Source organism: Helicoverpa armigera, chromosome 7, assembly GCF_030705265.1.
Source record: "Helicoverpa armigera isolate CAAS_96S chromosome 7, ASM3070526v1, whole genome shotgun sequence".
In the NCBI taxonomy this organism is placed as follows: Eukaryota; Metazoa; Arthropoda; class Insecta; order Lepidoptera; family Noctuidae; genus Helicoverpa; species Helicoverpa armigera.
In genome coordinates, this window is record NC_087126.1 from 10,736,608 (window position 1) to 10,754,207 (window position 17,600).

Below are 17,600 nucleotides of genomic sequence, written 5' to 3' on the forward strand. Positions count from 1 at the left end.
ATAAAGATATCTGGGTTCAAGGCTGACTTCTAGAACGTTCTAAGGTTTTCTAGAAAAGGGGTTCCAAGGATTTGAAAAGAGCTTTGTGTTAGTGAAATCTGGATTAAAATTAACAGCCTTACTTATAAACGTGAATTAAATAATAAGTAATACTGAAGGCCTGTTTAAAAAAAATCTTGCTTATAAACGTTGCTTATGCATGTCTTACCTAACATTTAACCACTACTTAAGGCTTTAAATAGTAATTACATAGTTAAAATGATGCTTAGAAGATGATTAGAGGTTTTTATAAGTAAGGCTAAAATAGTATAAGTATGCTCACAAGATCAACGAATTAATATATAATTTAAAGTTTCTTTGAAGATCAAAAAATGCACCACTTTTCACAAAGGACTTCATACTTAAACGCTTTAAAAGAGTATTAAGGTTTAAAAGAGGTTAAATCACAGAAAGATATAGAATTGAAAAAAGGTACGCAATCTCTTTCAATATAAATCGTCGACCAGTTCACTGAGTCCTAAGCCGAACAGACGCCCTAATTTTCTATAGTACTGTAATTCCCTTAACTTAAGAGCTCGTAATGAACTCAACATATAAATTTTCGTCCAGAAATATAAACTTTTTTATATTGACGCCTTTATTATCGCCGTTTCAAAGTTTTACTGATGCCTCTAAAGCGCCTGGCAACTCAGAACTGGCTGAAATAATTTTATTTTTAAACAGAATTCGTATTTGGAATTTTTAGGGTTGAAGTTGGCTTCTGTTTTTAAAAACGTGGGCGTTTAGTCTAGACTTTTGTATGGAGGTATAATAGCGTACTCAGAAATATTATACAATGTTTCTTTTACCTACCTAAGGTGACAATAATGCTTTGTTATACTTAAAACTCAACGTTTTGAAGAAAGAATAAACCGCTAAAAATATACTATATTTATCCAACCTCACATAGGCTATATTTTTTTGCCAAAATATATCATATATGTTTCCGGAAGCTGTAATAAAGATGGTCATGTATCATATACGTAGTCTGTCAGGCTTAATGATAACATTAACTTGTCTATCGTCTGAAAGCGCCATCAACTCGCTTCCTTCGTACCAAACTCTTGGGACAGCGTATACATATGTACCAATTTTTTCTTTCTAAGAAAATGTATGGGCTTTGCGGCTACATATTAGTAGGCATGATTATTCTTTCTGATTTGTGTGGTATATAAAAGAATTATTAGTGTAAAGTGTGTGTTTTCTTTAAATAGTATTTTTACTAATAGGTTCTTTTACACGATTATTTTGAGTGGTTGCATGGTTTTTTTTATTCAAAATCAAAATCAAAATCTTTTTATTTCACATAGGCCTTTGCAGGCACCTATGAAACGTCACATTAGTTGCACGGTTCCAAAAAGTTGGTCTCATGGAGAAGAACCGGCAAGAAACTCCATAGACACTCTTTTTAAAAAGTAATATAGTCACAGTACAAACAGTCTATTACATAACAATAGTAAGCTAACAGAATTATACAATGCAAGAAAGTTAAACTGTAAATCTATACAATGCAAAGGGAGAAGAAAAAGTCGTTTAATTGCCAGGGAAGCCACACATGGAAAGATGAGTTATCGCCATATAATATCTTTATCGTCAACAAAGTCTTGAATTTTATAATAAGCTTTTTTAATTAGGGTGGATTTTAAAGTGTTCTTAAATTTTATATCCGTGAGATCGGTTACACACTTAGGCAGCTTGTTGTAAAAACGGACACAATTCCCTAAAAACGATTTATTCGATTTCGTTAATCTGAATCTCGGAACTACTAGCTTGTGTTTGTTTCTTGTATTAATGGAATGTTTATCACTTTTAACACTAAATTGATTTAAGTTTTTGCGTACGAACATTATATTTTCTAGTATATAAAGAGAAGGTAGTGTCAGTATGTCAATTTCTTTAAATAATTCTCTTAATGACTCGCGAGGGCCGAGGCCATAAATTGCACGAACTGCCCTTTCTGGAGAACGAAGATTGAGTTTACGTCAGCCGCTGCCCCCACAGTAAAATGCCATAGGACATAATGCAATGGAAGTAAGCGAAATACACGAGCCTAGCAGTAGCAACGTCAGTAATCTGTCTTATTTTTCTGACTGCATAAGCTGCGGAACTCAGCCTCTTTGACAGTGTTGAGATGTGGGCACCCCATTGCAATTTAGAGTCAATGGTGATGCCCAGGAAGACGGTTTGACTAATAACATCTAGTTTATTATCGTCCAGAACGATATTGAGCCCTACTGGTGTTACATTAGGTAAAGAGAATTTAATGCATTTCGTTTTGGAAGAATTAAGAAGCAAGTTATTCGCGGCAAACCACTTGCTCAGAGTAACCAAGCTATCGTTTACGTCTATAGGACTAGATTCCTTTCTGTTAATTTTGAAGACAAGGGAAGTGTCATCAGCAAATAAAATAATATCAGAGATCACAGACATCATATACGGGAGATCATTTATGTAAGCTAAGAATAAAAAGGGACCTAAAATTGAGCCCTGCGGCACGCCCATTTTTACTAATGACCCAGATGAAGTTGAGCCACTTACGTCCACTACTTGCTGTCTATTTGACAGATAAGAAAGGACGAGCGCGAGCTTTACCACGAATTCCGTAGTGGTTCAGCTTACAAATGAGAGTGTCATGGTCAACGCAATCGAACGCCTTAGAAAGGTCGCAGAAAATGCCCACAGCATCCCGCGAATCTTCCCAGGCGTTTAAGATTTGGGTGATCAATCTTGCACTTGCGTCAGTGGTAGACCTACCCTTTGTAAAGCCGTACTGACGGTCATGAAATATGTTGTTTAAATTAAAATGACTTAACATCTGATCGAGCATGATCCTTTCGAAGATTTTGCTAAAGGCTGGAAGGATTGAAATAGGTCTGTAGTTGGAAGGGTTCTTCTTACAGCCTGATTTAAAGATAGGAACAATTTTGCTGAGTTTCATCAAGTCAGGGAAGATACCGTTGTCAATGCAAAGGTTAAAATTTCACTAAGTATTGGGGCAACACTCTCAATAATGGAATTAATGACTGTGACAGAAAAGCCCCATAAGTCCTCAGTCTTTTAGATTTAAAGACTTGAATGCTCTTTGATCGTGTAATCAGAGACATATTTAAATTGGAAGTCAGGTATATTTCTACTGAAGTTCTGTCGAAGTAACGTCTCAGCTAATATTGAAGATGAATTAAGGGACTTGGTAACCTCTACAGGAATGTTTGAAAAAAAGGTGTCAAAAGCATTGGCAACCTCTACCTTATCTGAGATAACAGCATTATCAATAACTAACCGCGGGTCAGCATCCCGCATTTTAGTTTGGCCGGTTTCAACATTTATAATATTCCAGACTGTTTTAATTTTATTGTCTGATTTGGCTATTTTATTACTAATTGATTTCGACTTAGCCAAAATACATACCCTTTTAAATATCTTCGAGTAGTTCCTTCACAAGTCATGAAAATGGACATCAATGATACAATTTTAGGACATCCCTGCTTATCCTAATCCCTTTGTAGACCATTCACTGAATTTAAATTTTGAGTGATTTTAATAACATGAGTATTATTGGCAGAGTGTATTAAATAAATGTTTAAATAGTTTATTTGGTTCTTTACAGTCCATGTTAATAGAATTTAATTTATCAGAAGTATTATCTTGAAATGTTTGCAAAGTTTTTTTGTTCAATGGTCTAAAAGTAATTATCTTATTTAATGAATTTATTTTATTAGTTTTAAAACTAACAAGCTGACCTTTGTGGTCCGACCGTACACCAGATATTAAGGAAGACCAGATATTAATTAGGGAAATGCCAATTTTGAAATAAGTAACCACTGATTAAAAAGACCACCGCTCCAAAACACCCGGTTCCCAGTCCCCGGAACTCCCCTGATTGATAGTGATGAGGAATTGAAAGGCCACGACTTCCCACATACATAGACTATAAAGCCAAGTCTTCAATCACTGGCCGGCTATAAACTGGATCGTTGCGAGCCGGTCTATGGAGATTAAATGATCGTAAAAACTCTATGCCATCGAGGGACTCTTGTCACGAAAATTGCCTCCTTATAAAATGGTTTTGTTTACTTTGTTGCGTGTTTGAAGTAGTGGGTTTTTGGGTAATTATTTAGTGGAAAGAAAGCCCGAAGAAGAAATGAATGAACTGGGTAAAAAAATAATTTAGGAGGATTTGGTATTCTTGATAAGAGAAAGTGAAATCATAAAAAAAATCCACTCTTCTTTTCTCAACTTTTTTTGTACATGAAATGCTAAGAATAAATCGAAGCACAAGACATAGCTAGGGGTGTATGCTTATTAATTCCTGATAATTATTAATCCACTTAAGTAGACCTTAGCCTTCTCTTACTATGTTAACGGAACAATTAACTAACTCACTAAACTACTACACACTTACAAAAACTAATCTTCTCTCAATTTACTAAAAACAGCAGTCCAGCCACGAGCCATAAAGCCCCATATTTCCAGTTAACCCCTTTAAGTGAATACTTAACGGAATCCGATGCTATTTGCATGCGAATGACTGCTGCCGAACCTTAATAGCTTTATAATGCTTAAGTTCAGGTCTTAACATATGCTATCAGGTTTAAATAGTGATAGTATGAGATTGATGATAATCATTCTTTAGGTGTGTTAATTGAATTACCTAGGCCGAAGTACACCGACAGTATAAATGTCAGGTTTCTTAATAAAACTGTCTGAAGATTGATTGAAAATTCAATGCGATCAGTTTTTTAAAGAAACAGAGACGATTAAGTATGTATGTTTTGGGCGAACATGGTTAATAGTTCAATATTATATCAAAAGGGAAAGTGAAATTCTGCATTATTTAAATCCATAAGTATAATTTACGTTGCCATAAAGCGTGCTACATAAAGCAATTTGCTTGTACAGCATCAGCCTACAATTCACAGTAATTTTCACCATTAAATTGCCCTGACTGCCGAATAAAAGGCAATCTACGCGCGAATCTATCCGAATTGATTGAGCAATTTCCGATATCGCCCTTCTCATACTGACATACACATACGAAACAATGATGAGAGCGAATGACAGATGCATCGAAGTTAATGGCGTGGAAAGGAGATACTGAACTATATATCATATAGTCTCCCTTACATTATGTCATTAGATAGAGAGGTATAATTAGCGAAGTTTGTGAGTTTGTGAGAAAGTTTGTGGAATCGATATCATTTAAGTTTGGTTGTGGTAATGGCTCGTGGCTGGAGCGAATGGCCGATCAAAGTTGCAGCTTTCGAGTCACATCTATTTGTGTTGGAGCTGTATTAATTAGTTCATTTGCAAATTAATTTGAAAGCCGATGTGAAGTTTGCGATATTTCTTGCATTTGTAAGGAAATTAGTACACCATGTGGTATACATTTTCAAGCAATGTTTACCATCAAATGATGAAGAAAACCACAAGAATGAGTAGCACTGCAAATAGTTACCAATCCCGACACAGACCACTCTTGAAGTGAAACTAAATATTCAATTGTCTCAAGAAACGAACAAAGATACAATACCAAGTCAAAGATAATTCGCCAACAAAAGAAACATCTTGAATCGAAGAAGGTATCAACTACAGTCAATTGGTACTGCAGATAACATCTAACACAGGGGTACAATTTACCCCCATCTTGAGACACAGAAAAGAAGCCGGTTATGAAACACGAATAAGCGCTATATCACTTAACCCATCAGTGGCGGTCGTGCGTTGTTTGTGCGGCCGAGGGTTGAAGTACCAGAGGAAAGCTACGTTCGAAACGCAAACAACACGCCACTCGAACGCAGGGGGAACTGTTTGATACCAGCCAGTAACAGAAATGTAAGTTTGTCCGTAAATGATAATGATGTGGAAGAAATGCAACTCATTAATAATGTTTGAAGAGGTAAAGAATAAATACAGCGTTTAAAAGGGAATATGTATGAAAAAAAAAACAGCTAACACCATTATCGAGAAACGCTTCAAACGGCTCCGTATCGCTGTAAAAAATAAAAATCTGATGTAGAAATCTCGCCGCAAAGCTGCGTAGTTAAACATCGGCAGCTATTTACGTACGTGTAGGCAAGTGGCAGCGAGCGCGCCGTATCGACGATACGAGTGCAGCGAACAACACTTGACTCGCCTACCGGCTCCGTAATGACACCGTATCATGTTTATTCCACGTCTAAAACTTATCGTTTCTACATCGTTAACGCCGTCGACGAATGAAGCACTAAACGATCCCCCTAAAAGCTGTTTAAGGTCCATTATGAGCGAAAATACCGAGGCACTTAAGGAGTGCGGGATTCGCGTTCGGGGGCGGGCTGAATTTTCCGGAGTACTTTTTCAGATTAAAATTTTGGCATCGGGGAAGCGGTCGGTAATGAAAGCAGTACGGGCCATTAAGCAGCGGCTCGGCCAGCCATTACTTGTTCGCGTTCACAATTATAGCAGTCGGTGAGTTACGATTGTAACGCGGTGGCCACTCGCGACCGGCCCGCATCGATCGCAGGGCTGATCGCAGGGCTGACCGCGGTACTGACCTTGCTGCAGACCCTACTTTTACAGACCTCATATTAACTTACCTTCTAAATTCAAACTATCTTATTTAACCGCTCCTATCATCTAATTAAAAAAATGCTCCATATAGAATTTTCCCTAAAAATCCCGCTCATTTTTCCAACTGGCAACCCTAACAGCTACCTGGATGGCAGAGCGGATTCAGGCACGAGGTTCACCGCCCATAGCAGTTATAAGCCGGATACATTATCGCTTTAAGCCGATAGCTAAGCACAAAATACTACCACACTTTATCAGCGAACTGTCTTAAAATAAGATAACGAATATAAATAAACGATTGAGAAAAATCTTTATGCTCACTTAATTTTTTTTTATATACGCATAATTCTAACGTATTTCTTTTGAAGTATTCAAATAATTTACTACGAATCTAATCTTCCTCTTAGTATATTCTGCATGTTTTGTAGACTAGATACCATAATATGTCACCTTTTCGTTCAAAAAATTGACCCCAGCTGGTCACTACAGACCTTTATGGATAGACAAATTAGTTAGGGAAAGCTTTCATGAACAGATTACACAATTTCTTTAAAAAAAGCATGATCATAAAATAATAACCTCCTATATTCAGAAACTAAAAACACAATATAAAGGCACATTAATAATACCCGACATAGATACAACAGAAATGTTGAGCAAGACATTCCCCGCGGCGATGCTCGTTTTACTAAAAACAAAATATGTTACTGTAACTAAATTCTATTCTTTTCTGGGGAATGGAATACAGAAGGCTTGTTATGTATGAATCTTCTAAAGGAAAGGACGTAAGATAGTTTGGAGAAGGTTTGTTATTAGTATTTCTCAAAAAATCCCTCGCTTGTGAATATTTTGTGTGATTAGAGTTCAGAGGTCTTAGCTTTTGAAATAGTGTGTGCAAGATATTTTACCCGGAAAAACTGCTATGATCCTATAGTGCTATAGATGATGCTAAGAAACTTAGTTTGGATTACAATTATGCACCCCAGGTAAAAAATTAAATTAATTTAGGGCAACTGATGCTGATAGAAAAAATAGGTTGCTAGGAAGCTTGCCGCCACTTCTTCCCAGATTTAACATCCTAATTTGAATAAACGTTTAATAGAAAATTACCGTAGATCTAGACACACGGCAGTGTGTCCGCCAAGTTCGAGCAAAAAAAGCGACACACCGGCCGTGGGTTATATTACACGAACCATTTCGGGCCAAATTCGACCCCCCTATAACTCAAAATCTACTATAGTTACTTTTTAATGATGTTACTTGGCAAGTTTTAATAGAAAATTAAATACTTGATTCATTGCGTTTAGTAGGTTTATAACAAGGTGTGTGAAAACTTGCCAAGTAGCATCATTAAAAAGTTACTATTTTGAACTGAGGTATATGTAACTATGGAACTTGGTACTTATTCAGATCTCACTTATTTTATAGGCGAAGCATTCCCATATTATCGAACTTGGCAGTCTTTCACATTATTGTTTTGGGTGGGATTAATAATTACAAAAAGCATACATCTATACTGCTTAGGGATAAGAATATAGACCATCTTACATCCTCATCCTCTCATCCCAAAGCCATTCCGTCAACAGACAACAGGTCCTGCCAATAGCCTAAACAATAGAGCATCGATGCGTTCCTGCACTAAGCCATGTCACGTAGAAGTGTGCATCTAAGCGGATTATACGATACTAGCCTCTGGTAGCGGCTTCGGCTGTATCTTGTGAGGAACTACTGAGAGCACCTGGATATGAAGTAGCCTATGAAGCCTCGATAAATGGGTTATTTAATCATCTGCCTACACTTTTCCCAACGTTGTGGTCAGCTTCCAGTATAACCTGATGCAGCTGAGTGCCAGTGTTTTAAAAGACCTAAAAGAGTTTTATCTGCCCTTCTCAACCCAGCTACCCCGGCAACAAATGAACTATGTATCTATAAATGCGTTTTTAAATGGGAAGGCTCCTGGGCTTAACGCGTTTAAGCAAACCAACTCTTTAGTTACTGGGATCTAAACTGCGGGCTAAATGACAATTAATTGAAGCGGTGGTCTTATTGATTGATTTTGATACAAGAAGCTGTTGTGTAGTGGCCTTTATTGAATACTTCTACCAAATTAACACTTTTTTTACCTTTCTCAAATACCTACAGTTATTTTAAATCAGTACAAAGTCTCGTACAATAGCCCACTTTAGAACAAGCGCAGTGTAGTTGGAATTACTTTCAAGTGTCGGGACTCCCTGCTGACTTCATGATGATAAATTGTGTTTTAGGCTATAATAACGTCTTATGTAATTACTTATAATTAAGAGAAATGGACGTTGGAAAATAATAACTTTCAACGTTTTAATTGATGCGGAACAATGGTTAAAAAATCTTGAGAGTAAAAAATTATTGTTATGTACTTTTCTATGGTGAGGTTAACTTAAGTATAATTTATATGATTACGCTTACTTAATCAAAAATTCAGTATATTTTAAATAAATATAATTAAGCATTAAATGAACATAAAATTCATTCAAATTAAAAATATAACGTCCCCTAACGACACCGTTAATTTCATACAAAAACACCTTTACTCAAACCCAAAATTATTTTTTCAACCCACCTTAAAACTACCCGTCTCCAAAAACCGGGTATCCTGATAATATAAATCCCGCTAACAAAGAAACCTCGGCCTTACGCAATACCGGCTGATCGTAAATAAAACCGATTGTCACATATTTCGTGTAACATAATAACAGCGAACGTTAGGGTCCCAACCGACTGCGACGCAACAAAAACTACGATTGATACCGAACAATGCAAGCAAAGCAAATAGGCGAAATTTTAATTTTTATAGCATTTTTATGGTATGTTAAATTAAGGGTGTTTTGACATGGTCATGGTGGTTGTAAGGAATTGCAACGATGGTCTATTGTTGGTGAATTTTATGTACTTTTTATGGGTCTTCTACATATTGTAGTAGAACGCTTTGTGATAAAGATCGTACGGGATGTGCTACTTCTATACAATCTTGTTGTATTTTCCCAGCTGTGTTCAAATTAAATGTCACACAGCTTATCTTTCAAATAAACATACGGAGACACCCTTACTTAAATAAACTGGTAGGGTAACTATTATTTTATCTTATTCTTATAGTTTAATGTAGATATTTGTTTATAATGGAAAAAAGTATTTTTCTTTAAATCTTGTAATATTTTTCCACGTTCGTAAAAAATAATCACAAGTTGTGTAATCAGAGCAGTCGACAATCGCCTTTAAACCTTTAGTAATGGCGTATTTTATTAAATTCGTACAAATTGTGTGCGCGTGCGCTTATTCCAAGTAAATCTAATAAATCCTCGCTCGCCTAGTAATGTGCTGTTAAATTTGTTTCATTACGTATTACGGAACTGTTACAAATAAAGAATATAACGATTTTATTGGATAATAATGGATTTACTCGTATCTCGTGAGGTTACAAAGACTCACTTGATTTCTTACTTATGTTACATATAGTGTTAGAATATTTATACATACATAAAATTGATCCTTACTAAACCCAAAAAGTAAAAATAATAATTTACCTTTTTCACTAACATCATAACATGATATTTACTACGATCATAGAATAACCCAAAATTGAATATCAGTCATGTACCCGTCAAATTACTATCAGTAATCAAATTAATTTAATATACCCATTAATAAATCAATGTAACGTTACACGTGCTAGACTAAAACCTAGAAACTCCATTTACGAATAACACAATTAACTATAAAACTATAAATTCGATATCGAAACAAAATCTACACGTGTCGACCGAAACGTCAAACTCAATTTATTTACAACAAAAATACTGATGAAAGTCGATTTTGGAAATCGAGTTCTCGATTAACGTAAGACTCTAATTCGGAACTTGATCGTCTCGAGTCACGGGATAACCGTCCCTAGGGTGCACACAATTTCAACGGGAAATGACGGAATTCGAGAGATCTACAATAATAATTATTTTTATTATTTCGTTTTCTTTTCCATTTTCATTTTCATTTTTCCTTATCTGATTTTGATTGTATTCGAAAAATTGTAAGTCGATTTTTGTGATAATTATTTAGCGATTTACGGGGTTTTCCGGGTATATTGAATTTTGTACGCAATATTTCCTGATTATGAATAACTCAATGAAGAAAGGCGTAATTATGATAAATTTTACAAAATCAACATTAACAAAGACTCGCATTTCGATAAAAAAATATAACTAACACCAAATATAAAAAATACACTACCGAGATGTGTAATCATAATAACTCCAGATAGTTCGACAGAATTACCACTAGCCTTAAACGCAAATAAACACAGCTTTAAATGCTCCAATAAACTAGGCCTAAGTAAAAACAACTAATTCCGAACATTCAACTACATATACGCAACATTCAGACAGAACGCTTACATTTAGAAACTACGTACTTTTTGTTTTAATCATCGTAATAAAAGGTTAGCAGTAAAAGGTTCCGACCCATCGTACATTCACTGAAGTAGCATTTCCCTTTGTTGATATTTTGTTCAAGTAACAAGGAAAGGCATGTGGAACATAAAAGTAAGTTTTATCGAGATTAGAACTGAAATGCTCTGGAAAAATGTGCTGACTTACAACATTCTCCTAGAGAGTATAGCACAACCAGTATTCTTATAAAATAGAAAAATAATTGAACAAAATAACCAGGTTCTATATTTTTTATATCATTTTAACTTTAAATTAGAATTGAAACACGGCTATCCAACACTCGACAGTCACGGCTGATTAGACCAAAACATTATCCGTCGCAACGTTACCCCCGAGTCTCATCACAACAGCACACCACGTGCTTAATCTTAGGCTACAATTACACCGTCTATTTGGGCGAACACCCGTTTGTCAGCTTCCTAAATTGCGTACGCCGTTGGACGTATATTTACTGCGGGCCGGCAGCGTGGCCACGACGTCTCTATCGATGCCCGCCGGGGTCTCTCCACGTCGTAAATTAGCACCCTCTACAATACAGCCCGCCACCGCACCGCAGAATTAACATAATAAAAAGGGAGCATTCATATGCCGCTCGTAAATAAACTTTTATGGCCATCGCTCTAATGCGTCGAAAAATGTCGCCGAAGGGAACTACCGGCCAACGAAAATCGTGCAAACTTTATAACACAAGAATTCACACTCGCCCTGGGGTTACCATAAAATATTCGCACGGAAAATCCGGACGTTCTCTACACGTATGCATAGATAACGCGATATAAAACGACATTAAATTTACGACCATCGATGTGTACGCGCGTCAAGTCATCAAACATTTTTATGGATATAAATATGTACATATTTTTTTCTGGTGCTCACATTAATTTCTTTATTACGCTACCCATATTTTTATATAAACATGTAATCTTTGGGAGAAATTCATGAATACATTTCCTACGATCATAAAAATACTTCGTACGCTGAATAAACAAAAATTATCCTACACATTATATGCTAAAACGGAGGCTTGGAAGGAGCAAAGATGTTGTGCTTTATTTTGTTAAGTCAACATTATTTTTGAGGCAATATAAAGAAGACTTTAGTGGCCTAATTTGACGTAGAAGTCTGCACCGCAAAGTTGCCTTTTCGACCTTCATAAATCTTTTGCTTCGCTCGCTTTATAAAGCGGTGTCCGCCGAAATGTAAACTTATGGCCACCGTCGCGTGTATGAGCGATTCGACCGTGGTTTAATGACGTGCTGCCTTCGCTATATACCGCGGTAAATAGCCTGGAAAACGATATTTTTTACAAAAACCCGAGTCCGTTTCATTGATAACATCAACATTGTCACATTTTGCGAGATGTAGTAATTTTTCGCTGAAGTATATTTTTGAGCGAATAGTGGTATATTCTGATTTTATTATCTCTTTCTATACATATGTATAACAGCCAAAATCCACTTCGAATTAAATTATCTTACACAAATAATTTTTCTTTCACATAATTTTCGAGGACATGATTGGGAACACTCGAATCTACAGAAAAAGGACATTTTGCCCAATTTACTTCTAGTTTTTTCAAGCTCAGGTGGCCCTTTGGAAACCAATTTGTTTGACATAGGCCTTTTATTATCTCGCCTAGACTTGTTTAACTTCACTGTTCATTAAATAGCAATATTACAAACTTCAGTCTAAGCGTTTTAATTAAAGCCAAGAAAGTAAAACACGTCTCCGTTTCGATAGCGAAACTTGTTTCATTCCAGACTGAAGCAGGCACTAACGTAAAGACAACAATAAAATCAAACAGATCCCAGCTATTGCTTACAGCAACACTTACAAAAACACACAAACGCGAGAATTTCAATTTCGTCTCCATTTCTTAACAACAACGCTAAAAGCAAAGAATGCCGTAAACAGAAAAGCGAAAAAATGCCGTCGTTAAAGCAAAACCAAAAACATTTGACACTTTCATTTCTTTGCAAATGAAAAATAAAGAGGCCGCGGGAAGCTTAGCAAAGTCGTTTCTGAACGAATTATGCTCTTAAGTAGATAATAAACGCGGCAATATCGCGCGACATGCGCACGACGCAACCGACACGACTTTGTCGCGCGACTTGAAAGCTTTCCACGAAATATCGCGTAATTACCGGCTGTTGTGTACGACGCAGCTAAGCATAAACACTGAGACAATGCTGAGGACTCTTATACACAGAACAATGCATCCATCATGCAAATAAGTAGTTAAACGTAATGGAACTTGTTCAAACTAATGCAAGAAGCTTGTTACGCCTATTAAATCGGTACAAGACATGAAAAACCATTCTGAGGTAGGCAAATGAATATTCTATTAACGTTCCACATTTATTGACGACGACACGTGTGTCTGTGTGCGGCGCAAAGCCGAGCCTAGCGCACGAGAGCCAATGAAGAGGCAATAGAATCGAAAGGCTTCAATCCCTTACACTTCCCTTCCCTTTATTTGTATAGTTTTCTTTGTACGAGCGCTTTTAAGCGTCTACGTCCCGGCGATGTCGTGATACGTCATACTTAATCTCCATAAGTTTCGCCCCCTTTTTATATTCCTCTACTTTCAACGCAGTAATCCGAGCGTCACAAAAGGGAATAATATGTTTCATCGGTAGATTCTGTCTACATGACAATAGGGGCAAACAGCCGACTTCCAGTGTGCCGTACAAATCACATGCACCCGGAACTGCATACCAGCGAACAATTATTTGACGAACAATACCGTGTTGATTTACTGAATGTCCGCGCACTGTGACTTGTGTTTAGGGCTGTAGCAGCTTTGATCTATCCTGTAATTGTGTATACGTCCACGAGCTGAGATAAAGACGTCGATCCTCCGAAATTGGTATCTATATTTCTTTGTAGGCATCGATTGTCTTGTCGTATTACTCCACCTTTGTTACTGAGATATTACATGCATTAGACCCCCCATTCCTCTTAGAATGGGGACTTTTTGTCGGGAGCGGGGCCGTTCTCATAGCTTTGCGCCGACAGCCCTGGCTGTATGTGGGTCGGAGTTGAGATAAGGGGTCGCTTTGTTCCCCGACGTAAATATAAATTGCGCCATAAATGTCAAATGGACACAATTGCTCAGCTGGCCCGTGATTTTAACCGATTTAAGTGGGCTTCCTAGCACGTCGGTGAAGTTTTGAGCGCGAAAGTATTTTGTTTGGAATCTGTGGGAGGAATGGCGCATTAAAAGTATCATCGCTTGGTCTGCGGTGTAAGCGGGATGTTTAATCGAGTGTAAGAGGCTCCATGTATCCGCGCCGCGGTCCGCTAGTTCACCGCTAACGTTTTAAGTGGTGCCCTGAATCGCTTTTGTTCAGATTTCAACGCAATGTTTTGTCGAATAAAACAGAATATCGAACTGCTTCAACATGGCTAAATATAATTTTCTAAAGTCAATTTCTGTACATAATTTTCTCTAACATCAAATTCTATTTCACCGAATGCAATTCCAATTCAATAGCAAAGACCATCGAACCAATTTACAGCAATCTCTCACTAGATGTCGCCACTGCCGGCCGTATATAAAACCCATACATTTTTCTCAGTAGAAATGCAAGGAATTTCTTCGAAGCAATCCTGCCGATTCGGACGGGCCACGCGACAACTAGAAAAAGGGCACGGTTAAGATATATCTGTATCTTGTATACAAAGGAATTTTTGTACAGGAACGTCTCAATAAACGTTATTGGAAAACTGTTTAGGAATTGTATTGTTTTTTAAGGAAATTGAACAGTATTTTTTAACTTTAAAACTGTAATAATCATTGGGAAATACAATAACGATAGCGAAGTAGAACACTGAAATGCTTTCTTGCAATAAATACACGATTTTCTTTAAAAACTATTTCGAGATAAAAGAGGAAAGTACTTGGTATTAAAAATCTTTCTCAAAAACATTGATCCTTAAATTTTCTCCTCCATTTCGTTCTTCCCAATAACACGTAAAACACAGGTTTTACAGCATTTTCACATAACGATAACTTAAAAATTATTTGCGTAAACAAACCCAAGTTGGAATATATTAAATCGTTGCCAAATAGTATATCAAAAACTTTTTAACTGCCGGCAAAAATTATGAGAAAGTCCCACGATATATTATGCTGAAACTTATCTTCGGATAAACGATTCACGTGAATTATTATCTGAAGATAGAACGCAGGATATCTACCTCGTGTGGTAGAGACTTAACGAGCGTGCGATGATTTTATGCTGAAATTCATCGAACAGTGGTGCAGTTTGTAAGATTTATAATGTGATCTTAAGTTCCTACATTATTTACAGTTATTTTTCATACTACTATAATGTCTATCTTGTCTTGTCTCGACTGTCTGCGGAAGTCTGTCTTGAACTTTCACGACAAACTACTGAAAGAAACATATAAAATTGTTAATACACAGATGTTCTTCTAGAGCCAGAGAAAGGAACTACTACTTATTAGCATAGTATCCTTCTGCAAAGACACAGTCCTGCTTATATCACTGAAAACGCTACCTCTACCTCTGATCACCTTACCATATACAGTCCACTAAAACCCGCTACCGCTTATCACTACGTCCACTGCCCCACGTGCACCGGCCATCAGTTGCAACGACATCAAGTGCGGAACTTTCAGCTATTATAATCAATTACTTACACGCGCTCGCTGCACCTACCTCAGTGCGCTACCTAATGTCCACCGGTTCACACATGGCTTTGTTTTTAAAAGGGTTCTGCAGTTTTTGAGGTAAATGTAGCCATGTAGGACTCTGGGCTGGTTAGAGTTAGGATTGGAAAAATTGTGTGGGAAGTTGGGTCTCCTCACTTAGATTGTATAGAAGTATTATGGTAATATTGTTCCACTAGTTTTTGTTATAGGTACAAAAGTATTATTTACCATGTAACGATATAAATTCTTTAAATATTTTTTTTAGACTTTCGTTATCGTAACTTTTGCCAGGCAAAAATGAAGTCATCTATTTCAATAATGTTTTTGAAGATAGTATGCTGAGTTCTTAGGGCATAAAGGGTCAAAACGCAGCAAAACGATAATGTCCTATTTTACTAGGGAACAATTTAAAACTATGCATTACAAAACAGCCTCTCATCTCAGGCACTCTATACTTATTAAGATAAAAATAAAAACACAACCAGAACATCATCAAACAAAGAACCACATTCAAAACTTATTTGTCCCACCTAATGTCACAACGGCTTCATAACGACCCATCAATTATAATTGACAGCGACTTTCAAAAAGACATCGACTTCCAAACTAAAGTCATCGACTTTGACAAACGACGTTCATAAGTCAGCCATTGTCTTCAACGTGGTGACACGTCATGATCGGATTAACCCTTTTATTTTATTGCAATGAGAGTATTTCTTTGTTTCTTGTTCAATGGACGATGGCTTAAGATTTTTGTGAAGTGACTGTGTGAATGTTTGCTTAGTATGTTTAGGACAAAAGCACTTATGTCTTCTTATATGTTGATTACATATACTGCAGACTAGTCAGTCAGTGCCAGATTCAGTCTATTGCTGATCATTAGTGCTGATTGTAGCAATTCAAGTTACATAGAAGTGGGTTTCCTTCCTTATTCTTTTAGGGACAAATCATCATCATCCCGCCCTTATCGAGACGATGATGCTAGTTTTCTTTTGCAGTATTCTTCTGTCAGCAAAACTTACTTATAACATTATTTCCAGCCTCAATCGTCTTTCGTACAAACTTTAGTATGTTCAGTTTACCAATAACTATGTATTTACAATCTTTTCAAAACTCTTCATCATTACTATTCTTTTTTTCCAAATATAACTACGTATAGCCAACATTCCAAGTCAGCCATCGCTCACTCCCACAAATTACCGCCAATAGACCGTCGGAGCAGCTGGTGTAATCTCACAGAAAAAACGATAGCAGTCAAAAGCTTCATTCCAGACATTTAATAGACAATTTGAGTCACTTCAAAGGAAAAATCCCCCCCCCACTACCCCCTCAAAAAGGTTTGTTTTAGATAATTATTCGACCGCTCTTAATGTGGTTATGAAAAGTGGATGTTCAAAGACTTTTTTTCGCGTGGGATTTTATTGACCGACTTATCTTTGGGTGGGTATGTATTTTTGTATATGACAGGATTTTTTATAAGTGGTAAGTGAACGTTTAAGTTAAGGAAACAAGTATGTAATGTTGATGTGCTTTGGAAAGGAGCTCAGATCAATGAATATAACAGATAAGAGATAGAAATCGAATAAATTACAAACTGTCTGAGTTTCTATTGACACTTCTGTTATTCAGTGCAAATTAATATAATACCTCTGCAAGTCTTTTTTCCAAGGCACATTCTTATTACGAATATTTCAAATTATTGTAATTTCTACGTTCCAATTCATCAATACAATAAATAGAACATTTATGAGTTCACCCAAAATCCTTTGTAAACAATGTATCAATCACAGCAAGAATTTAAACACTCAATTAATTTTAGGTTTTAAAAACACATTCCTTTATCGCTTAACAAAC

At 36.5% G+C, this 17,600-nt stretch overlaps 1 protein-coding gene across 1 annotated transcript in view; it reads right to left on the reverse strand.

The window, feature by feature from the left end:
* Positions 1-16,883, reverse strand: part of LOC110371910 (max dimerization protein 4) — a 104,366-nt gene extending 87,483 nt beyond the window's left edge. Inside the window, exon 1 of the mRNA XM_064035422.1 lies at positions 16,879-16,883. The gene's annotated coding sequence lies outside the window, so the exon portion shown is untranslated. The remainder of the gene's footprint in view (positions 1-16,878) is intronic.
* Between the last annotated feature and the right edge of the window lie 717 nt (positions 16,884-17,600).